Here is a 22,951-nt window from a genome sequence, read left to right as displayed (position 1 = left end):
TGGACTAAATGAACTCAGCAGACATTTTAGAGGGATGGCCCTTAGGGATTGATACCTGTGACTAAGGGTATGACACCTGTGTGTATACATGAAGAGAGAAAAAAGGTAGTGATGATTAACTAGGATGTACTGGAAAGTGTGAAACCTGGTCGTGACATAGACAGCATAGAATAAGGGGTGGATATTGCCCTGGCTTTGGCCTGGATAGAGTTAATTTTCTTTCAGTAGCTGTCCTTGTGCTGTGTTTTGGCTTAGAATGAGAATAACGTTGATAACACATTGATGTTTTAGTTGTTGCTAAGTAGTACTTATCCTAAGTCAAGGACTTTCAGTTTCCCGTGCTCTGCCAGAGAGGAGGGGCACAAGAAGTGGGGAGGGAGTGTGGCTGGGACAGCTGACCCGAACCAGCCGAAGGGATATTCCACACCACAGGACGTGATGCTCAGTATAGAAAGTGGGGGGAGCTGGCTGGGGGCCCAGAATTCCCGCTCGGGGACTGGCTGGGCATCAGAAGCGGGTGATGACCAATTGCACTGTGCATCACTTGTCTTTCTTGGGTTTTATTTCTCTGTCTTTTTGTCATCTTCCTTTTCTTTACTACTACTACCATTAATATTATTATTATATTATTATTGTATTTTATTTCAATTATTAATCTGTTCTTAACTCAACCCACAAGTTTCACTTTTTTCTTTTCCAATTCTCCTCCCCATCGCACTGGAGGAGGGGAGGGAAAGAGTGAGCGAGCAGCTGTGTGGTGCTTAGCTGCCAGCTGGGGTTAAACCACAACAAGCCTTAAGGAGTCATTAGCAAGTGGAAAATTAAAATTCATAAACTAAGTATTTTTCCATACGATAAACTGTAGCTAATTTTAGGAGGACTTTCGTTATTGCTAAAAATCTCAAAAAATATAGCAATATATATGACTGTTTGTCAAAACAGTTGTCAGCTATTGCTTACTTTATTGGAAAGAGTCAGATCTGCTCTGTGTCAGTCCCTGAATTAGACAGCAGTAATAAATTACGATAGCAATCCTTCTGAGGGTTGCTAAAATCCACTCCTTCACAAGTGACACCAAATAAAGACAAGGCAAATGGAGGAGGAGGATTTTCACTCTGGCTCAAAGCGAGCTGCCGCCAGCTCCTCTGGGGCCTTCCACAAATCCTCCTCGACCTCAGGGATGACACCGGTGCAGAGCATGAGGCTTGATCTCACTCATCAAACTCCATCTATCAGGTTGAGCGGTCTCATGTCTTAACACAAAAAAATCTGACGGAGGTTGTAGGTTCTTCAGCTGTGAAGAAGTATAGGACATTTAATACAGATCTATTCTATGCCTGTTCTTGTTATAATCATTAATTGTGTTACTAGGAGCTAATAGCTAATAGACAAGATTATGGCTGTAACAGTTACGGAGGAAAACGCATAAAACATTTCAAAACGGATGAAAGAATTTCATAAAACTAGGCAGAAAAGGGCGATACATGTTCAACACGCCTCTGGAAGAGGCTAATATTCTCAAAACAGAGGGTGTGCACACCTAGTCTCTCCACCAGCCCTATTTCTAATATTTTTCCAAAGCACTGACTCCTGGCTCCTGGCAGAGGCTGGATCCTTGGACAGATGGACCTTTGCAGAGAAATTTATTTGGGGTCAGAGTTACAAGAAAAAGTTTCTACCTTTGCCTTATAATCCCCCTTACATTTACCTTTCTAAGTTACAGTACATAAAGGTATTGAATTAGCCAATAAAGGCCAAGTATTAAAGCTATTATTTCTGCACTTCTGAAGTTACACTTGAGAATAGAAGCCTTGGAAGAAGTTCTGCTTGATTCTTAGGGGGAGAAAAGGTTTATTTATAAAAAGTAACAGATGTAGCTAGATGAAAAGAAGCCAACCATACCAGCTTAACAGAAAGAAGAGAGTAATACTTCATTCAGCAAAAATGGATACTTGCAATATGTGAACATGGTATTAAAATGCTTCTGAAATTTTCAACTTAGGAAATGCATTTATTCATAAGTAAATTTAATTATCTTACCAAAAAAAAAAAAAAAAAGTTCCTAAAATCACTTGAATCATTTGTGCGTGATTTTTCAGAGAATCACACACGTGGAAGGCTTCTCTGGTTTTATCAATAGATATGTCTTTCTCTTGTCCTTCTATTATAATTCTTACATTCATTACATGAGCTTCAGATGTCACAGTTTATATTTGAAAAGTGTTATTCTATACCCAGTAATCTGCACTAGTAGGGCGCATTAGCGTACACAATTCCCCGATGTGCCCTTACGTTATGTACAAGAAGAATTTAGGCTGAATTCAAACGATGGGGAGGACAACAGAATGACACACGAATGACGAGTGGTTACTGCTCCTGCTCTCTCTGAAAGTTTACAGCCTGATTTGAAAACACAGTTCTTTCTGCACAGGCCTCCACAACTGCCATTGCACGGTAGTACGTTTTCTAACAAGAGCACTGTGGCTTATAAACCTGAACAAATGAGGTATATTTTAATTCTTTCATCTAAAAGCAATTCTCCTAGGTGCCTTATAGAGAGCAAGATAACTTATATTTGTGTGACAGGGAAGCAAAGAGAAAGTGCAATATTTTATTGATGATTTGAGAAAGTCATCAACAAGCCGCAATTTGTATTCTCACAAACATGCTATCCCAAACTGTGCTGCCACCATCCCTTAAAATATCATCACCCAGCAAAAATTATCCTAACTTTGGTTTCTTAAATTCTACAAGATTCATACCACGCAGAGCTCAGTGGGCATAATGTGACACTATTTTTGCTAACAATCCAGTAATACAGACCTAGTTCACTGCAATATCACTGTGCTGGTGGAAATTCAGAGGGCTAAGGATTTAAAACAGAAGGACTATGATTACCTTAGGTATGTGTTTTGTACTTGCAAACTGCTTTTTATGTTTATCTCCTTACAGGAATAATTAAACTTGCTCTTAGAAAGACTGAATAAAAGCCAAAAAGGAATAAACATAAATACATAAATAGCTGTGGGTTGCAATTAGTTGGAATGTAACAGCTTTGTCACTCGATTCTTAACAAACACAAACATGTTGTGCAGCAATAGAGGGAAGTAATATGAACTGCAGGACCACAGAGCTGCGAAAAAATCCTCTTTTGTTGCTTATTCCAGCATGCTGAAGTGCAGCAAAAGCTACCTATGCTGACTTCAGTGAAAGTAAAAATTAATTTCCCTACATTTAAAGCTAATATGTCTTTCAGTAGTACTTTTTTTTTTGTTAACATAACAGAGGAGCATCGAGGGCACTTGAAATACAAACATCCTAAAACTTCACGGAGTAGTAATGTCACCACAAGTCTCCAATTTCCTGCTTATCTTTGGTTCTGTGTGAGTACTAATGATAATGCTCTCCAAAAGGAAAGGAACAACCAAAACCTTGGCTGAAGCCATTACCACTCTGAGCAGCTTTGATCAGAAGGATCCCAAGGATATTATTAGCACCAGGTTTACATTTTTGTGAACAAGTTACTCAGAATTTAATATTTTCCTTCTGCATATTTACAATTTAGAATTGATCTGGGTGCTGGAGGTTATTTTCTTCTAGTACAAACAAAATAAAAAGTACAGTATCAACATCTATACCCAAGGGAATAATACCTTCAGTAGGGAACCACAGGCCCATCCGTTTTCTGTAATAGCTGAATGGGAATGACTACTTAAAGTAATAGGTTTTAAAATGTTTTCTAAGATAAAGCAGCAGTACTCCAGCATTTTTTTTTTTTTTTCTTCCCCCCCCCCCCCCCCCCCCGTTGTGATTCTGTTAGGAAACACACTGGCAGCAATAATTCACTATATAATTCCATTTACACATAGATCTGAATGTAGACTTGTGACGCCTTTGTATAATTCAGGGCTCTGGAATTGTCACATTCAGTGTGTCTCGCTAAAGCCCTGTATTAGAGTTTGCAAATGCAAAACAGTTGTTAAGTTTCCCATCCCTAGGGAAAGTGCATGCATAGCACATTTAGAGTACTCTGTCTGCAGGCCAGAGCCAGCCAGAAGCTCTGTGCATCAGCTTTTCTCCTGGCCAAGGAAAATATGACCTTGTTCCCCGTCCTTCTTAGCAGGTTTGAAAGACATGGACGAAACCACGTGAGAAGTAAGTAGCAACAGAGGAAAGGAAGTGGTTATATTATCTTTTTGTGCCGCAATGCAAATGAGCTCCGTAAGACTGTAAATATAGTGTGGCGATCTTTCTCTATGCTTTTTTTCTGTGGGTTTTTTTTTCACATTCACCTTCTCTCTTCTGCCTTTCCTCTCAGGCAGGCTGTAACTGTCTCTCACCTCGCCGTGGGACCAGGTGGCACTGACACGTAGGAGAAAGCAGCAGCAGCACCGATAAAGGATGCGGGAGCCACACAGATAATTACGTGCGGTGCTTAAGAGGAGGAGCAGCAAAACAACTGGCATCCAGCTCCTCTGTGTCTGTTAGCAGGTGCAGCAAGTATCCGTGAAACTAAACTGCACTGTGGGAATACAGGGGGTGGTTTAAAAATAAACTGTCAATAGACAGCAAGTCTATGCAGACTTCAATTTGCTTATCTGCTCCAGTTGCACTGCTCAGCTGGGCAGGCTTTTATGTGGTAGTGAACTAATGTTTATTCATATACGTATATACGTGCACATAGGTATATATAAAAATATGCCATATATCTTGCACTGATCTCCACTGGATGTAAAGTCAGCTTTGCCTGCAACAAACCTGTGTTCAGGTCAACCTCCTGTCCCCGAGTCCCGCAGAGATGCTCTTGTCCTCCCTAATAATAGAGCTATCAGAGCAAGCGTGTGTCGCATGATCTCCAAAATCAGGAGGCATATATAAAAATATGCAAGAGAAATGCTGTGACTTGACGTGACATCATTTCATGGCAAAGCCATTGGACATTCATTTTTGTTCATGTATAATTCAGTGGGAAATCAGCCTGAAAGGATCACATTGTATGTATGGTTATGCACTCACAATAATGAAGAATTTAGGAATAATGCTTAAAAAAAGAAAGAGCATTCTTCTTCAAAACACAGCTACATTTTTCAAGCCTTTTTCCACTTGAACAGTCAGTTTATAGTTTTTTAAGCTGTTAGCCTATTTCAATCAAACCGAAGTTTGGAACTTTTAAAGATATTAAATTCTGACTTGTGAAAAACCAATAGCTTGGCAGGTGAGAAACTTATTTCCATTCCTACATGAAGAGGGAAGCTGTGTAGAAACTCCCGGTTTGTCCCAGCCAGGTGGCAATTCTGTGGCACGCTCTGCCTTGCCGGTGAACAGGGGACAGGACGGAGGAGCTGCACACCCAGGGCAGCCCCGGGGCTCAGCAGCGAGGGCACAGCCCGGGGTTTGGGGAGCACTGCAGGGATGCAGGCACCGCCCTGGTGAGCAGACACGGGGAAATGCCGACTGTGGTGGGGAGGATGGCAGCAGAGGTGTAGGGCTGGTAGGAAAGCTTAGGTTAGCACAAGAAGGGGAAAGGCACATGTGGGGGTTTCCAGGAAGATTACAGTAACCTGGCATCTTGGGGGGGATGAAGACACACCTTACTATTCTGTTTTTGAATATAATATATGCTTATGAAAAAACTCCTTTTCTCTTGATCATTGGTGAATTTTCACTTTCTGACTCAATACTTTCTTGGTCTTTGCACTGTTTCAACAGTTGAAGCCTGCATTTCCCCCTTTCCAGGGGCACGCTGCATTCTCACCTTACTTTGAGAATTCAACAGCAGCAGATCTTCTCACCGACTCCTGCCTTTAATCCCTCCAATCCTCCTACAGCTCTTTGATTCACATCTCATACTCCTCTCTCTGGTTTTCAGAGTCCTAGCCCCACATCCTCATACAATACCTATCCCAAGTGTTTTCCTATCTACTGCAGATTGCAGACATCCAGTTTTCCTACCTCTTCCCCTTCATCTTATTCCTGTCCTCCTGCTCTGTAGTGTGGAAGACAGGACCAACATGGTGCCTGAAGTCTCCTTGTCTAACAGTAGTTTATAGCCCCCTCTAGGACTTGGCCAGTCAACAAACTTCCTGAATAGCCTGCAGCTGATTTTCAACTGCTTTTACAAACGTCTCGAGGTGTTAAAGAGAATACCATTTTCTTCAGCCCGAATGGCTTGAAATCAGTTATTTCTCTTCTGTACCAAAAGGCAAATGTGTATTTGATGTCTCTGATGGCTGTCTTTGCTCAGGGATCTATATGTCTCTGCTTGTACTGCTGCAGCATGATAAAAACCTAATAAGCATTAAAAATATTAGCTGTATTTCAACTGACAGCACATGCATCTCAGTATTAACTATGAGTATATAAAGAAAATCAGCTTGTTTTATGAACAGTCTCTGCTGCAATTGTAGTAATAGACCTCGTGCTATTAAAGAGTGACAGTTTGTTGTGTTTCCATTACAACTGTCAGGTTTCGGAATCGTACAGACCTTACATGATTGCCTGTAGTAGCACGCCATGCCTACGATGAGCATGAGAAGCAGAGCGGAAAGATTAACTGCAAATCAAACTGAATGAACTACACAGGTGAGGAAAAGTTTGTAGAAGGGTAATGGCTCTGTGCTTCTGAGGAAGATACAAGCTGTGAAGGGGAAAGTCTGTTTTTTGAGTCCAAGATGAGATCAGAAATGTCAGAGATTTAACTGCAGTCCTGCAGTAGCAGCTCACGCAAGCTATTAACTTGCAGATACTCCAGCAGCGTGTTGTGAAGCTCGAATAACATTTGTGAAATCTTTGAAAATGAAATGCTAAGAATTAACCTTGCTATCATGAAAATCAGTGGGAATTATGCCAAAACCCTGTTTTTCAGCTAGTCATAATTTCTTCCATAGCTTCTCTTTTATAAAAGAGTTACAATCGTTTCCTGTTTATGATAGCCTGTTATCCATTTACCAGCTCCCTTTTAACAAAATCTTCTTAGTAAATGGTTTTGGTTTTCCCTATTTAAAACTGTTAATTCTTATCTCTCTCTTATGTTGTATTGCACAAATCCAAACCCCAATTAAAAGAAAAAAGGTAATTGTGTTGACAGATAATTATCAATATTTTTCAAGGGAAAAAAGGACTTTAGAAATGACTACAAAGTACAAATATTGTTTACAATTAAAATGCAAATTCTAGGCCTTTAAGCTGAAACTCAGTACATTAATTCTGTGCGACATAAGCTGGTCAAAAATGATATTACATTTCGTTTATCACTTCACATAAATAGACAAGAAGAAATCTGGTAGTCAAGTCTTTCTCTCTCAGATGTATGAAGTATTCTGCCGAGATCTGACACCCATCAGGACGCCCTATGAAAACTTACTGTACTGATAAGAATGATTTATAGTGTGCTATGAACATTGTTATTTTGTATGGTGAGGTCTTGTTAGAATGCTGATGTATTAAGACAAAGTACCATCACCGCCTAAACTTAGCTGATAATATATAAAACCTGTCTTGGTGGCCATCTAGCTTCAGCACTGCCATCCATAAGAAACAGAATCTTTCATCTCCAAGGAGCTTTTCATAACGCAGCACCTTTCCTCAGAGCTGACAATGTCTGCTCAATCCTGAGCATCCAAAACCACATTAAGGACAGACGTTTCATACTTTCACCACTGAACAGAATCATCCCCTCACCCCATCATTTAAAAACAGTGTGTTTATTGTTAGTCCAATTCTTAAACACTCCTGGTTTTACAGTTGGTGGCATTCCAGGGGCTTAAACAATGAAGAATAGTTTTAGTGTTGTGACTCTGCAGTGGCTTCCCATTTTATAGTTAATTTTTAATTAACTCACAGAGCCTTAAATGTAGGGAATTCCTCTTACACAGCCAAAATAAAACAATATAGCATTTTGGTGAATTCATCTGTTTGAATTGTATTTTCACTCATTCAGCTGAGGGAATTGGGGTTGTTTAGTTTGGAAGAGGAGGCTGAGGGGAGACCTCCTGGCCTTCTACAACTCCCTGCCAGGAGGGAGCAGAGAGGGGGGGTGAGTCTCTGGAGCCAAGGCCCCAGCGCCAGGCCCCGAGGGAATGGCCTCAAGCTGCCCAGGGCAGGGTCAGGCTGGCTCTGAGGAAGGATTTCTGTGCAGAAGGGGCTGTTGGGCGTTGGAATGGGCTGCCCAGGGCAGGGGGGAGTCCCCGGGATCCCTGGAGGGGTTGAAGAGTCGGGCTGAGCCAGCGCTGAGGGATCTGGGGGAGTTGGGAATGATCAGGGGGAGGGTCATGGTTGGGCTGGAGGAGCTGCAAGGGCTTTTCCAACCTAAATCATTCTGTGATTCATGACGGTTTAAACACCATAGAGTAAGAAGATGTAACAGCAGAGCAACAAACTCTCTATAACAAAATACTACATACATACTAATGGCACCGCCCACCCAAATTTTCCTTCTCCAATTACATGCATCTCTGATATTTCATAAATAACTAAAACTCAACAAAAATCTCCCTCTGACACACACACAACAATTACAGATTTCAGCCTCATTGCATAGCAGGTATCAGACTACAGATCAGCACACGCCTGCTGAACTGAATCAAGACAAGAGTGAATTTTATTCTCAAGAGAGACGTTGTGTAGACACTGAATGTAGGCCCAAACCTTTGACTAGCTGACCTACAGACTTACATTTTAGCTGTGGAAACTGTCTGAAAAAGCTTATAGAAAAGAGAAATAGGGAAGAAGTCAAGGTGCTGCTTATGTCCATTAGTATGTTAATCAAGGAACAGGATAATAAGCTTTTTGTTTTGTTTGAATTTAGCAATCAGACTGCTGCAGCTTATGTATGAGCATATATTTAGCAAAATTAGCAAACAAAGTTAGCAATCAAGTAGCTGAAAGAGATCATCCCATGCATCCAACGATGCATGAAGGTTTTATACGTGAAGAAGCTCGAGGCAGGGTCTTTGGGTTTCTCTGTGTTGCAGTAGAAAGGCTCCTGCAGGGAGAGAAGCGCTGATCACCCAAGCCTGCAGTGGCCAGCTGATCAAAGGAACGGCTAATTGATAGGGAAGACATTTGGGTAATTATGGTTTGGTTGCTCAGAGCTTACACATTTTTAGTTAAATAAATCTCTGCCTTGACAGATGGACAGTAGTGTGGTATCTCTTGAAGCTGAAAGGGTTGTATCTGAACATCTAATTGGGGGTTAGAGGAGTGAGGAAATTATGTTCCCATCTGTAGCTCTCAGTTACACAATGCAAGCATTAACTATCTAGTATTTCTGATACAGAGCAGGGTCAAGATCCATTTTTCATATGGATGAACTATTATTGGATGAACTATTGAGCAATATTTCCAAAATCCCATAATTTGATGAAAATGAGTTTGACTCTACTATTAATACCCATTAAAGTAGCTGATGAAAATGCCTTATTGCCAAAGTAAAGTAGGGAATAAAGATACCAATATATGATTGGCCCTAACAAAGAAGAAAAAGGTTATAGTCAGTGGATCTTGTAGTAACAGGCTAAAATGAGACACAGATGAATAGTTTCACTACTAATTTAAAAACTGGTATCTTACATATGGACTATTAAAAATGCACAGTCATCTTGCAAAAAAAAAAACCAAAAAACGACATTATCACAGTTAGGTAAAAGTTTTACAAATTAAAAGGAAATTCGGAATAAGAGGGATCCTCCATCAGATTTTTATTAGATCTAGCTGTTAAAGATGGAAAGACTGGAGGAATATTTTTCTGTGCACTGGTTGGTATAATGAAGGGAAAAGTGGACCTTTGCTGACTTTATCCCAAGAGTTATGTTCTAACTATTTCTCTTTCTTATTTTATTATATAACATCTCATCCAGATGGCTTTATTCTATGAGAGTGACTTTGAAAGGCCTTGGCAGCACACCCTTAAAATTCACCAAAGTTCCCCTTTGCCCTTCCAGTTGCTTTCAGTGAAAGTTACAACTAGCGTTGTACAGGATTTGACCCGCTCTGACTTGCAAAACTTCTGGAAATTACCATATATTTCTCCCTAAAAGCTTTTGAAGCCTCAATTTCCATCAGTTTTGATGCTACAATAAATAATGCAATAGCAGACAACTTTACAAAAAGATGCTATGAAACACAAAGTGCAAGGAAAAAACCAACCCGCCAATCTTTCACTGGGATTTTGATCCACTGAATATATCCAGATTTTAATTGAACATGTTAACAAAATCCAAAATATGACCCATTTTCCTAACCAAAAGTGTAGTTACCCAAATTGCACAAAGTAGAAGTAACCGGTAGTAGTTTTTACATTCAACAAACATGTCAAAAAGAAAAAAAAAAAAAAAAAAAAAAGAAAAGAGCGAAAAAGAGCTTGTTTTAGGAGAAGCTATAGTAGGGAACCTGATCACTTGCTCCCTTTGCTCTTACCTTCAGCAGACAACTATTTGTGTTAAAGAATAAAATTTAGTGACAAGTGCTCACTACACACATAGCCAATTATTTTGTTCTCTGAGGACTGTTTTTCATGTACTTGTTAAAAGAAATGTGTGAGGTAGACTGTGATCTTTCTCAGATGCAGCAGATCTGATTGTTGTGTTTCTACAAGGCCATATAGCTAAAAAAGCTTTAATTTAAATGCACAGCAAACTAAATAAATCTCATTATTGCCAGTTAACTATAATCTTTTATTTCCTTGGATTTGACACTAATTATAGCAGAGCTTTCATAGTGATAAATATCTTCTAATACATTTATCAAGGACAAAATAACAAATACTGTAATACAGTGACTTTAGGTCAAATTCTATTAATTTACATTGATATAAATCAAGATTAATTATTTGGATTTATACCATAATACAGAAAAAAAAAGATTTTATACTTTATATTTTGACAATGCACAATGTGCCTCTTGAGTTAATTTAGACTCCATTGTACAAGTCAAAGTCTTCTATGTGTCGTTGATATTTTTTAATGCAAAATTAACATTTCCACATACATCTCCAAAATAACACATTTCCATGAAACAATAAGGAAATCAAGGTCCTCATTGTTTGTTGCTCAATGCTTCAGAACGTCTTTTGAAAATGGAATTGTTAAGTACAGCTTATAGATCTGTAACAAAAATAGCTTATGCAACTGTACGCAGCACTCACAATTTTTAGCTGAATACGCTCATCACAATCTGGCATTGTTCAATCCTCTGCCAGAGCTCTCCTCATCAGATGTTCACCAGGTGTGTTGAGATACACAAGCAGGCAGCATTTAAGGCAGATGCCTTCCATAGAGAATAGTTTGATTCTTGACTGTGTCTTTTAATTTCTTAACATCTGGCGGTTCCCATCACAAATGAAGTCTAAACCTCTGGAGTGAGATTTGCATGCACCCTTGAAATGCTGTGTCTGGGCATTTAGACCTGTTAATTTGCACTGGGACATGCTGTTTGAACTAAAATTTAAATCACCATGTTAGAAATGCAGAGATGTTTTTTATTATTATTGCTATCGGTATTTCAAAAATTTGCTGAAGACAGCCAGGGGAAGGAAGAGGAGGCGTGCTGTTCCTGTTGACTCTATTTTCATTGCAGCTCAAGGTGCACGAAGCCACTATTCCCCACTCCAAACCCAGGATTTTTAAAAAGGTTGTTGAATCTGACCCGTCTTGGAGGTGAATCTCTGGCAGGTGCAGAGGATAGAGGATAGCAAGCAGGCACAAAGGGGCAGCAGATGGGCAGGTCGGTGGGAAGGTAACCCCAGGCTATCAGTAGACGGCCAGGGCATGGAGGGCAGCTGGGTGTAATCAGCATGTGGATCAAACAGCAGAAAGACTTCACCTCTTGGTTCACCACAAGTCATTAATCACACCTGTTGGGTTTTGGGAATGTCTTTTTCTAAGATGCTTTAAGGGCATGGCCAGCCCTTCCTCTTCACTTCAATTTGTGGGATTAACTGACACGGCAGAACCCCAGTACTGCACATTTCAGCAATGCCTAGTTAGAAATGTGTATCTTACTTTTGCTGGGTTCCACGGATATCTTATTTCATTCCCTGTTTGAAATAAAGATGTTCTCATTGTACTGACTTGAAATAGGAAAATATTGCTGAAAACTAGTCACTGTGGCTGTAACGGCCATTGGAACACGAGCTACAGGAGCTAAAGAACAAAGCAAGCAATGAAGAAGGTAAAGAAAACATTCAGCTAACATTCCCCTACTGAATATCACTTGTGAGGCATACAGTGGTAACTATGACATAAGGCCCTTGAAGTTTAAATTTTAAAATTCATTAAAACAGACTATTTTGTTACCAAAAAAAAAAAAAAAAAAAAAAGTCAAATTTATCTGAGGCACTTTAAATTTTGGTTGTTGTTTGTTTGTTTGCTTCCCCTATAGCAAAACACACAGATAATTCACACTAGCTCAAAGCACAGCAACCCGAGGAAAAGCGTGTCCCAAATAAAACACTGAATTCTTATGCACGACGGTGGACTATAGCTCTCATGTCACATTTTATTTTTCTGTAGAAACGTACTTTTGTATTCCCAATTCTACAAAATTATTAAATCTAGGGGGTTTTGTTCTTTTTTCTTACCAAGATTATGGAAAACTGGATAGTTCACATCAATGGCACTTTGTCTGTTTAGAGACCAGCCATTAATTCAGATAGTAAGTATCCAATTTGCATTTCTATCCAAATAGAAAAAGACAAGAACACCACCACCAATTTAGCACCTCCTCCTACTCCCAACCTTCTTTTCCTCTCTTTCTGCCCTTACAGACCTTTCCCAGCACAGCTGAAATTAGCCTATCTGCATACACAACACTGACAGACGTATTCAGAGGTTCTTCTCATTTGATTTTTATCAACTCAACAGGGAAAATGTGAATCTTCACTGCATCTCATTAGGGACCAACCAATTAAACTTACTTGAACTCCCAAGCAGAGATGAATAAATAATTAACAATTTACTAGATGATTTAAGATCCAGTTTTTACTCATAAGAAGACTGCTATTTTTTTTTTTTTTTGCAAATATATTTATTATTGCCTTTAGAAATACCCTGTGAACTATTTCTGTAAATAATTCTTGGTCTGTAGTTTCTAGTTGTGTTAGGGTTTCTCTGTAGCGTTTGTTACTCAGCACTTACAAGCTGAGATAACTGTCTGAAACCATACTTCACATATCCTGTTTCTGTCATGTATTTGGACTGCAATAACTATAATTATTTTCTGATGTCAATATTACTTTTCTGCATCTAAAGAAAAATTTTATGCAATAGTACTTAAAAAACTAAGTTTCTATATGCATTCTTGTCACTAAAACAACTAGACAGTTTGAATATACCAAAAAGCATGTTCATTTGAACTACTAAAATTATGCGTGTAACAGTGGTTTCCAATCTTTCTGCAATGTCATTGGAGAGTAAGATATGAAATAGATATATCATTGCATTCGCTGAGGGTTGCTTCTGTTCTGGTACTCTTCCAGCCTCAGGGGCAAGAGAGTCAAATACCAGTCTCAGATCTGGAGTCTGAATGAAAGTAAAAAGGGAAAAATCTCAATAGGCAAGTAACCAGAGCTAGGATCGGTAGGGAGGAACAAGGAATTATGTTAAGAACAGAAAAAGATATGGAACTGACATGGAATGAAAGCAAGCATCCTCTGATAACAATGTATAGAATATTTAATGGTTTAGTTCCAGGCCCTAAACAGCTCTCTACATGAATAAAACATGCACATCTCTGTTTCAGACATTATTCTTCCTGTTTTTAATATTTTTCACAAGTCTTTATTCTGTCCAGAAACCAAGGAAAATAAGATATGGATATGCAGGCTTGTATAGGTTAGAAATTATGCACATATATGAATTCAGAGAGCTTTCAACTTGGAAAGCAAGAACTATCAATTAATGGGTTTAACCCATACCTAATTAACTCTATATTTAATTATTAAAACACTACAACTACAGCAGTATAAAAAATAGCTGCCTGGAGACTATCACGTATCAAAAGAATTAGGAAAATATTCACGTACACCGTACCTGTTGAAGAAGCGTGGAGGCATACATTTTTTTTTCATAGGGGAAAAATATCAACAAATAAAAAGATATACTAACACATCAAAGAAAAAACAGTGAAATCCTTCTTGGAGAATAAACAGTGTTAAGAAAGAAAGCCTCAGGAAAAAAAAAAAAAAGTCCTTTTTTTTAAGACAAGCTTTCTTCTCCCATTTCTATAGCTAATATTAGAGGAGGGAAAATTCTGTGGTAAATATACATTAAGAATGAAGCTCAACAATTCTTTTGGCTTCTCAACATTCCAAAATAACTATCTCTTGTTTTAAATAACTCTCTAATTTCTTTGAACAATTCTTTGTCTGCAGTCTATTTATAGTGGAGTTAAATACTCAATAATCCAAAAGTGAGCTGCTTTGATTATAAGCTTGCTATGTTCTGCTTCTTGAGTGGATGATAGGTCTTAGAATTAGCTGTCTGTGTGAGTTCATTAAAGATACTGGTAAGAAGCTGGTAAGCTCCTTTGTGGAACCAGGTAGCTGAAACAATTTGAGACTTCCTTATAACTTTGGCAACCGTCACTATTCAGCTTGATAGGATATGCACAGGACATTTGGGACCAGGTGTTTCACTGAGTATTATTTCGTAACCATTTTTCTATTAATGAGAGAGAAGTGGACCAGTGAAGCAGAGAAAAAAAGCTGCAAATAAGCCTGGGGCACAGCCAAAGAGGTTGTGGAAGCTTGGTCCTTAAAACAAAAAAAAACAAAAAAAAAAAATAAAAAAAAATAAAGCTAAGAAGGAAAGCTCCTGGGCTCAGTGCCGGAGACATCATCTGTGTCGCAATTCCTGGCCAAGGGGAAAGAGCTTTGGATGTTCTCTGTGACTAAATAGGATTGTGTAAAAAAATTAAAATGACTTACAACATCATTTTTTTTCTTCCTACCAGAAGCAAACTCCAAGAGCCTGAACTGGGTTATCTGCTACAAAGAAAAAGGTGCAATGTAAATGTTACATATGAAATTCAGCTTCCAAGGGTAGTAGCTAGGAATTGGTCCTCCTGATGATCCATGATGGAACAAACAGTGTAGGTATACTTTCACAGCTCATTGATGCCTCAGAAAAGAAAAAATAAGATTTAAAAGAAGGGCTGGACACATAAAACCAAATTAAAGCAGTGTCTAAAAGGCTTCTAGAAAACAGCTAAGGGATGTCTTGCTTTTGGAGATCACACATCTGTTAAAGTAACAACCGGACTGTCTAGACAGATTATGAAGTCCATTTGTCTCACAATGGTAAGACAAATCAGGACGAAGTGACCAGTAATGCAATTACTACTGACAAAAATATTTGTCATGGTAAAAGGGTAGAGAAGTTAAAGGAAACTTGTAATTTCTTAATAGAAAAGAACGCAGCAAGGACCTAAGCACCTGAGAGAGAACTGGAAAGACTGCAGAGTGCTTATTTGGTATTGTTTGGAATATTGACAGAAAAAAAGCTCAACCCTCTTTCCAGCAACCAACCAATGGTACTAAAGAATTTATATCACTAATGTGATCCAGTTATCCCAGTTTAGTGTCTGGTCTCTTTACAAGGTTTCATTCCAGCCATTTGTCAAGAGATGGGTAAGGCACAGTTGAAAGCTAGAAGGAGATATAAAGAAGAAACTCCATCCAAGCTGATGGCAGACCTTGGGAGACTTGCCTTCTTGGCATAACAGATTAATTGCTTCCAGGATAAACCAGAAATGACCCATTTTAGAGCTCCTATGAAATTCGTCATGGAACTTACAGTGATAACCAGGAGAGGAAGAATCTACCAGAGCAGGGAAAGCAAGCTGTTTGCAATAGTCCCCAATACATCCTGATGTCTAAGATGTCCCTGGGACAGAGGGTTCTCATCTACTCCATGACATTCCTGAACAAATATGATCAGTTTGTAAAATAAGAAAAACAAAAAGTAGTGAAAAAACGGACAAAAGTAGCTCAGGGAGATACATGTAATAACATAGTGGCTCAGTCACAAAATCCATCAGCTTAGTGTCCTGTTTCTGAAAATTGCCAGAAGCAAATGCTTGTGCAGAGTCATCTTTCCTCTGGTTTATCTTCCCAGGTACTGACAGCCCATGGTCAGTGAACATCTTGAACTGATGGTTGTATTGGGTATACTAGCTACTGATCAATATTACTACCGGGAATGTGACTAATCCCTTTACTATACCAACATTTTTTTTTAAAAAAAATTCTAGGGATAATTTAACTATGTCCTGAATAACAAAGTTGTGAATAGTCACAAAACACTAGGCACCACACTATTAAGAGTTTGAGTTATACTGAAGATCAAGCATCAACGATAAAAAAGAAAAAAAAGTTGAAAGTCACTTTCCAATTGTGAGAAAAAGAGGCAACTCAACATGAAGGCACCAGCCTGTTAAGTGTTGTTTACCTCTGGACCTCTGTTTTTGTTTGCTTACTGCAAAGTAATAATACTGTTAGTAATGCAATTATGTACAGGCATAGTTGATATTTGCTGAAACTTAATAGTTATCAGATCAGACATGCTGAGACAGCCTGGGGGAATATTAGCGGCTAAAGTTCTTGTGGATCTGGAGGAGAAACGCCATACCTATCATTGCCTGCTGAATGGTTTATCTATCAAAAAATGGTAAAGAAGGAAATACTGGTGCAAAACTGAAGCAGAAGCCTTAGTAGGTAGTGAGACAGAAGAAGCCACAAGAAGCTGGCACTTCCCTTCAAACGGGCAAGTCCATTTCAAGGACTTCCCAGTTTGGGACAGCACCTGCGCTATGCAATAACAACAAACTTAACTGGTCGAGACAAAAACTGAAATTGGCAAAAGATGTATTTCTATGAGGCTCTACTTGAGCATTTAGTAAAGAAGAAAGAAACTTTCCAGGCTGTTTGGTCATTTATCAAAGGTATAACTTGGGCCATTTTGAAAGTTTTAACCCTGTTCAATAAAATAACCACAAACTTCACTCAGGATGCACTCAAAGAGAGCAGGCATTATACGTTGATCTTAACTGCATGTATCCAAATACTTCTTACCTATACTTTCTGATGTATTACGATGCCTCATTTTTATGAGGTATATGAGTGATTCATTTTCACATGCGGTCATCAGGATCAAATCTTCTCGTATTACTAACTTGCATAATGTCTTACGTTTGTTTTATTTTCTGACCAACAATTTAAATAACCTTTCTGGGTTACACGTTTCTATCAGCACCCCACAGTTTGACCCATTAGGTCAGGCAGGAAAACGCCTAATGTCTCTCGAGCATCTAAATTGCTCTGCTTGAATTTCAGCAAAGTTAAATATCTCAATAGGGTCAACATCATTTTAAAGGATTCTTATTCACTAACATTCTAAATGCAATAGAAAGTTCAATCGTTTTTTCCACACTGCATAAAAGGAAGGTATTGGCAACTGGAAATGGATCTGAAGGAGAGGGAGAGATTGCTTGCAGAGCAAGCCAAGGCCCGTTGTAATTTAAAGTCATGGCTTTTGAACCTGGCCATATTTAAAAGGCTAATGGTATGACAGTGCATGACCTGCCTCATCAGTTTGTTTGTTATATTAGGCAATAGATTATTTTCTATTGCATGCTAAAACCTTTGAAATGTATGAAAGATGTGTGAATGATTTTGCAAAAACCTAACCCACACTGTGAACATAAGCCATGAGCGAGAATTTCCTCTCGATAAATGAAAACTCAGACACTGTAGAACTCTCTGTGGCCAGACACTCAGCTGCAGTGTTGGCTCCACTCTTTAAAAAGAAATGAAAATGTTGTTAAATTATTGATTTCTTTGTTAAGATAAAATATGTATTATATATTATTATATATTATATTAAGCATATCTTATATATATATATATGCTTAAAATAATCATATTTTAAAGTTTGCAAAGTTTTGGCATTATGATAAAATCTGCCATAAAAACAGCCATTGTCATAGTCATAATTCCAAGTAAAGCACAACAGTACTGCACATTTCTAAAACTGCACAGTTAAAACAGATTCTCTAGACCTCCATAAGTGAAAGATGAAGTCACCATCATGAACACAACTCATGATGATCATCATCTCATACTCTCGGCCATTTGAACATCTATTATAAACTTGCATTGGGAATCAGCGCACGAGCCACAAGCCAGTTCCCCGCCACGTGGCATGCAGGCAGGGCAGTACAGCTCCTGTGCCCACTGGGAAACTGCTGAGATCCTGTACCACAACAAAATCCTTTCTATGGGGCCAGCTGAGAATGCAGGTAGAGAACTCTTAAGAGTTGTGTAAATTCCTAGTACTAGGAAAGCTCATCTTCATGTGTTTTATATGTGCTTAGTACTACACAGTCTTTTTTACAACTATTTTCAGGAGTTATTCAGCACTGTTATAAATTCCCAGCTTTTTCTACCAAAAAGGCTATATTTGATAACTTTAAGAAATATAGAGCAGTGGCTGAACGCATTGAAATTCCCAGGGCTACTAGGATGACAAGCACTATCTCATCTTCCAAATCTAAACATGATGAAAAGGTCAATTAAGAAAGGCTATGATTTTAAAATACAATGGGCAAAGGTGTAGTATATTTGAAAGGCAAATAAAAGGAGGAATGAAAAACTAATAAAAAAAATAAAGCTGATGGAAATTTCTTACTAGCAAACACATTTTTTTCTCTTGGAGGACACAGTGGACCTTGTTAGAAATGGAAGCCAGTAAGCACTCGAAATGCATATTTAATTCAGTCCTAACTGTTGTAAGCATTAAGCTCAGATGTTGTATGCTCCATTGGCATAAACGAAACAAAATGCTTAACCACATACACATCCACTCCCAGAGTTTAGCTGTATCTGGCCTATAATATGTATTTAATATAACAACGCTCTCAAGAGACTTCAGGTGACTAAATACTACTTTGTATAGGAGATCACATTTAGTTTATATTGTGCACTCCTGAAAAATTATGTGCTTCTCTTATACAACATAAAGGTCAAATCATTAGCCTGGAAAATTTCTGCATTCAGAGCTGGAGAGAAGAGCTGCCGGAAGCTTTCTTATTCAACAGCTCTTCAAAGGTTTGGCTGGGTATTTCATAGGTATTTTCAGGTATCTTCACGCTGGTAATACGTGCTGTTCAACTTTGTCATACAACACTCTCTAGAATGCAATATATTTGATTCTTATTTTGTCTTCCGTGAGAAGTTTGGGGTTAAGCATAGTTTCTCTGTTCCAGTACAATGAACATGTCTTTCTGCGTTGCTTCTATTGATACATTATCTACATACAATGATTTTAATGTCAAGGTCAATTATTTGCAGGGTCACCGATTACTTGCACCTTTTTCTTAAGAACCATAAAATTTTGACCTACCAAGAACCTTTCCACTCTTTATTTCCACCAAATCATCTCAGCAAGGAAGAAGAAAAACAATTCTGGCTGAACCGGTTCTGTCAATTCTTTAAAATATTATATCACCATCTGAAGTGATTTATGTGGCACATCAGATGAATGGGAGCATATATCAACTGTGTGATCTATGATGCATGTGCGTCATGTGTTGTGACAAAAAATTGATGGAACAATAAAATGTAATACGTACAGTCACAACAGACCAATATTTTTGTTAAATGTTTCAAGGAATACCACAGAGCAAAATATTTCAAATATTTTAATATTTACCAAAAAATTCAACGTGTAGGAGAAAGATATAGAGCAAAGCTGGCTCCCATTTGACTTTCTTGATGTTGTGACGTATTTAAGTGTGGCTTCCCTCATTTTACATGCTTTGATTTTTCAGGGTGGAGCGAGAAGGACTACCAATACAAGAAATCGTCTTTCTTTATCTGCCAAAATCAGAAGCCAGTCAAGGCATACATGTTTAAGTCACTCAAACGGCTTTTACCAGCACCTCATACTCAATTGTTTAGGTTCCTTCCTTCTTTGAAAAAGACATAGCAGGTATAAATTTAAACGGGGATGTTTAATCTTACGTAAATCAGGTAATATCACAAATCTATAAGTATTTTGTCAAATAAATGAGATACAGTCACTTGTGGGTGAAGGGACATCAGTATCTCAGGTAGACTAGCTACAGATCAAAAGAGATAAAGCACTTTGGGTTCTTATGGTAAATGATTCCTGTAATAACAACATATCTCTAAAACAAATTACAGCCCTTGCATAGGGCGGGCACACCTGACAAAGCTTCTGTGGGAGACTTATGCCTAGTAACATCTCAAGAGTGGGTATCCTACAGCATGTAAAAACTATCAGAAACATATGTTTAGTCCTTTGAACCTCTCTCAATGGTGTATGAATTCTCTGGCAGTCTACAAAATTTATATAGTGTATTACACATAAAATGATATAAAGCTTTGCATTTATTAAAGTGGTCTAAAGCTCCACTCTTGCATAACTGTAATAAAGAGGCAACCTCATGCGTGCAAATCTACACTACAAAACCAGTATTTTTTCATTGCAATTTAGACAAAGCAACAGGCACAGTATTTTAGTGGGATTTGGTTTAATCTGATACCTGAATTTCTATCAAATAAAAGATAAATATATCCTACTTAATTTAATAATTATGTAAGATCTTTCACAATCCAAAGCAAAGTAAATAAAAGATAACAATAACATCTTAGTAGATGTCTTAGCAACTCTATGTGTAACAGTGCATTCCTTACCATTTTTCCTCATTTTTAAAAAATTCTATTCTAGAATTCTTGCAGTCATCCTTAGGTATAAATAAAGAGCTAAAAAGAAAAAAACTGTCTGTGATCTCAGTTCCCTCCTAGCTTGTGCTTTGACACAGATCTTTTATTTTTATTGTTTACTTAGCACTGATGACTCAGTTCCTACACTGTCATTTCCATCAGTGTGGTTGATACCTAAGCTGGGGTTGATACTCAAGCTGGAGTTGCTACTCAAGCTGAGGTTGTGAAACACTTCAGATGTAGCTCAGAAGAGCAAAGGAGCCAACACTCTTGGCTCAAAGGAACATTTTTAGAACAAACCTCTCAGGGCTGCAGAAGCAGCTGCAAGTTCTCAGTCTTTGGCTTCTCTGTTTCCGTATTTTAAATATCTACAATTGCTAGGTTTCTAAAGGAGTGGGGAGAAGAAGAAAGAAGTCAACTCTTATCATTCAGGCTCACAAATTTGATGCTACAGAATGCAGATATTTACCTTTGCTATAACTTGACTATTGCTTTAGTTTCACAAGTAATTTTCTTCTACATCTTGATTACAACTCTGTGTATTCCCTTAATCTCACCCTGTAATTTGGAACATTATAATTTCCTTTGAACTGACTTCTCCCAACTGTTTAATGTCATTAGTAAACTTCAGCATCTCACTGTATTGTTCTCTTTAGAAATTAAGTGTGGAAAAGCAAACTGCATTGTCTGAGGACACTCCTTCCATCACTATCTTGCCTCAGAAGACCCATCTGTTATCAATATCTTTATCCACTGAAGTCCCTCCTGATTCCACTCTTGATAGATTCACCAATTAGTGTTCTGCTTTATACTTTATCAAAGCTTTCCAAAGCTCAGATTGGGCAACTACATTTACATAAATGTTACTGCCTGGAAAACACACTTGATGAAGACCAGCTCATATACCTCTTTCATATATGCTGTTTCCTAACTTGTTAACAGGAGGCCTAGTAATTAACGTAGCGACATACTCAGCAAAGATGGATCCTGCTTGACTGAGTAAGAAGGAAGAATGTATAATTGCTAAAATTACGGTCCCAGTGCTCTAGTTTGGGATAAAATACACAACATATTATAAGGAGAAATCTAAACCAACTATCAAGTCCAGTACTAATTTAGTAAATAACACTGTAATTGCAGAAAATACAGAAAAGAGAGCAAGGCATAAATTGATGGATATAACTACTACCATGCATCATGTTTGATACATCTCTAAGAACTTCCCTAAAGGGAACCAGACAGACAAGATAAGCAGCCAGAGCTGTGCAGCTGCCCAGGGGGGACCGGACATCCCGACATAGACCTGAGCCCACCTCAGCTGGTTCTAAGCCACATTTCCCGAGCCCTCCTTTTAAGATTACATGCCTACATGCAAACAAGTCTGGCCTCAACATGGGAGCAGAGTAACCTTTGAAAGGTGCACTGGGAGGATCCTGCCCTTCGCACTCCCCTTTTCTTCACACACTTGCAGAGCAGCTCTGCAGGGAAAACAATGTGCAATGGACACTGCCGCTCCTTTCTGGTTTAAGCTGAACTAACTGATTCCCTACGTTTGCATTGATGTTTGAAGGTAACTTACTACACAACTTAATTGTCACCATTTAAAATCATTGCTCAGGTGGCCTAGCACATTTAAAATTTTTCATTCGCTCATTTAAAAGAACGTTTGACCAACATGAGGTTTTTTATTTCAATAGATGTCGAATTTATTTACTTATTTATTTTAATTAAGCTAGAAGACACTGTGTTTTGTCTACTGGGATTTTTAACAGCTGAGATATTAAATGCCAAGCATTGTATTTACAATGGAAATGCATACACACATTTAATCGTTGCATACTTAAGTTATGCTGGTACGATAAAAGAAACTTAATATATCCTGTGATTTCTGCCCTGATTGTTTGTGTCAGTTAGTCTTGTAAAAGCAAGGGGGGGCACAGCATGCTCTCCTGGTCTCAAAATGCCAACATGAATTGTGGTCATTAGAGCATTCATGACCTGTGTACAAAATAAGGTATCAGTGTTACCACAAACTGAAGGATCCTTTGGGACACAGATAATTGCTCCTACTGGTGTGTATCAAACTCCGTCTCCGCTGCATGGGCTTACGAGTTTCAAAGATGAGGGATCTTTTCACTTTGAGGTTTAGGAATGATAGATGGTACAGTATACTCTATTTTCTTTCTAGAAAGGAGATTTACTGCTAAT

The sequence above is a fragment of the Athene noctua genome, chromosome 7 (genome assembly GCF_965140245.1).
Source record: "Athene noctua chromosome 7, bAthNoc1.hap1.1, whole genome shotgun sequence".
In the NCBI taxonomy this organism is placed as follows: Eukaryota; Metazoa; Chordata; class Aves; order Strigiformes; family Strigidae; genus Athene; species Athene noctua.
The sequence above is the reverse complement of the archived record's forward strand: the minus strand, read 5'-3'. Positions refer to the sequence as shown.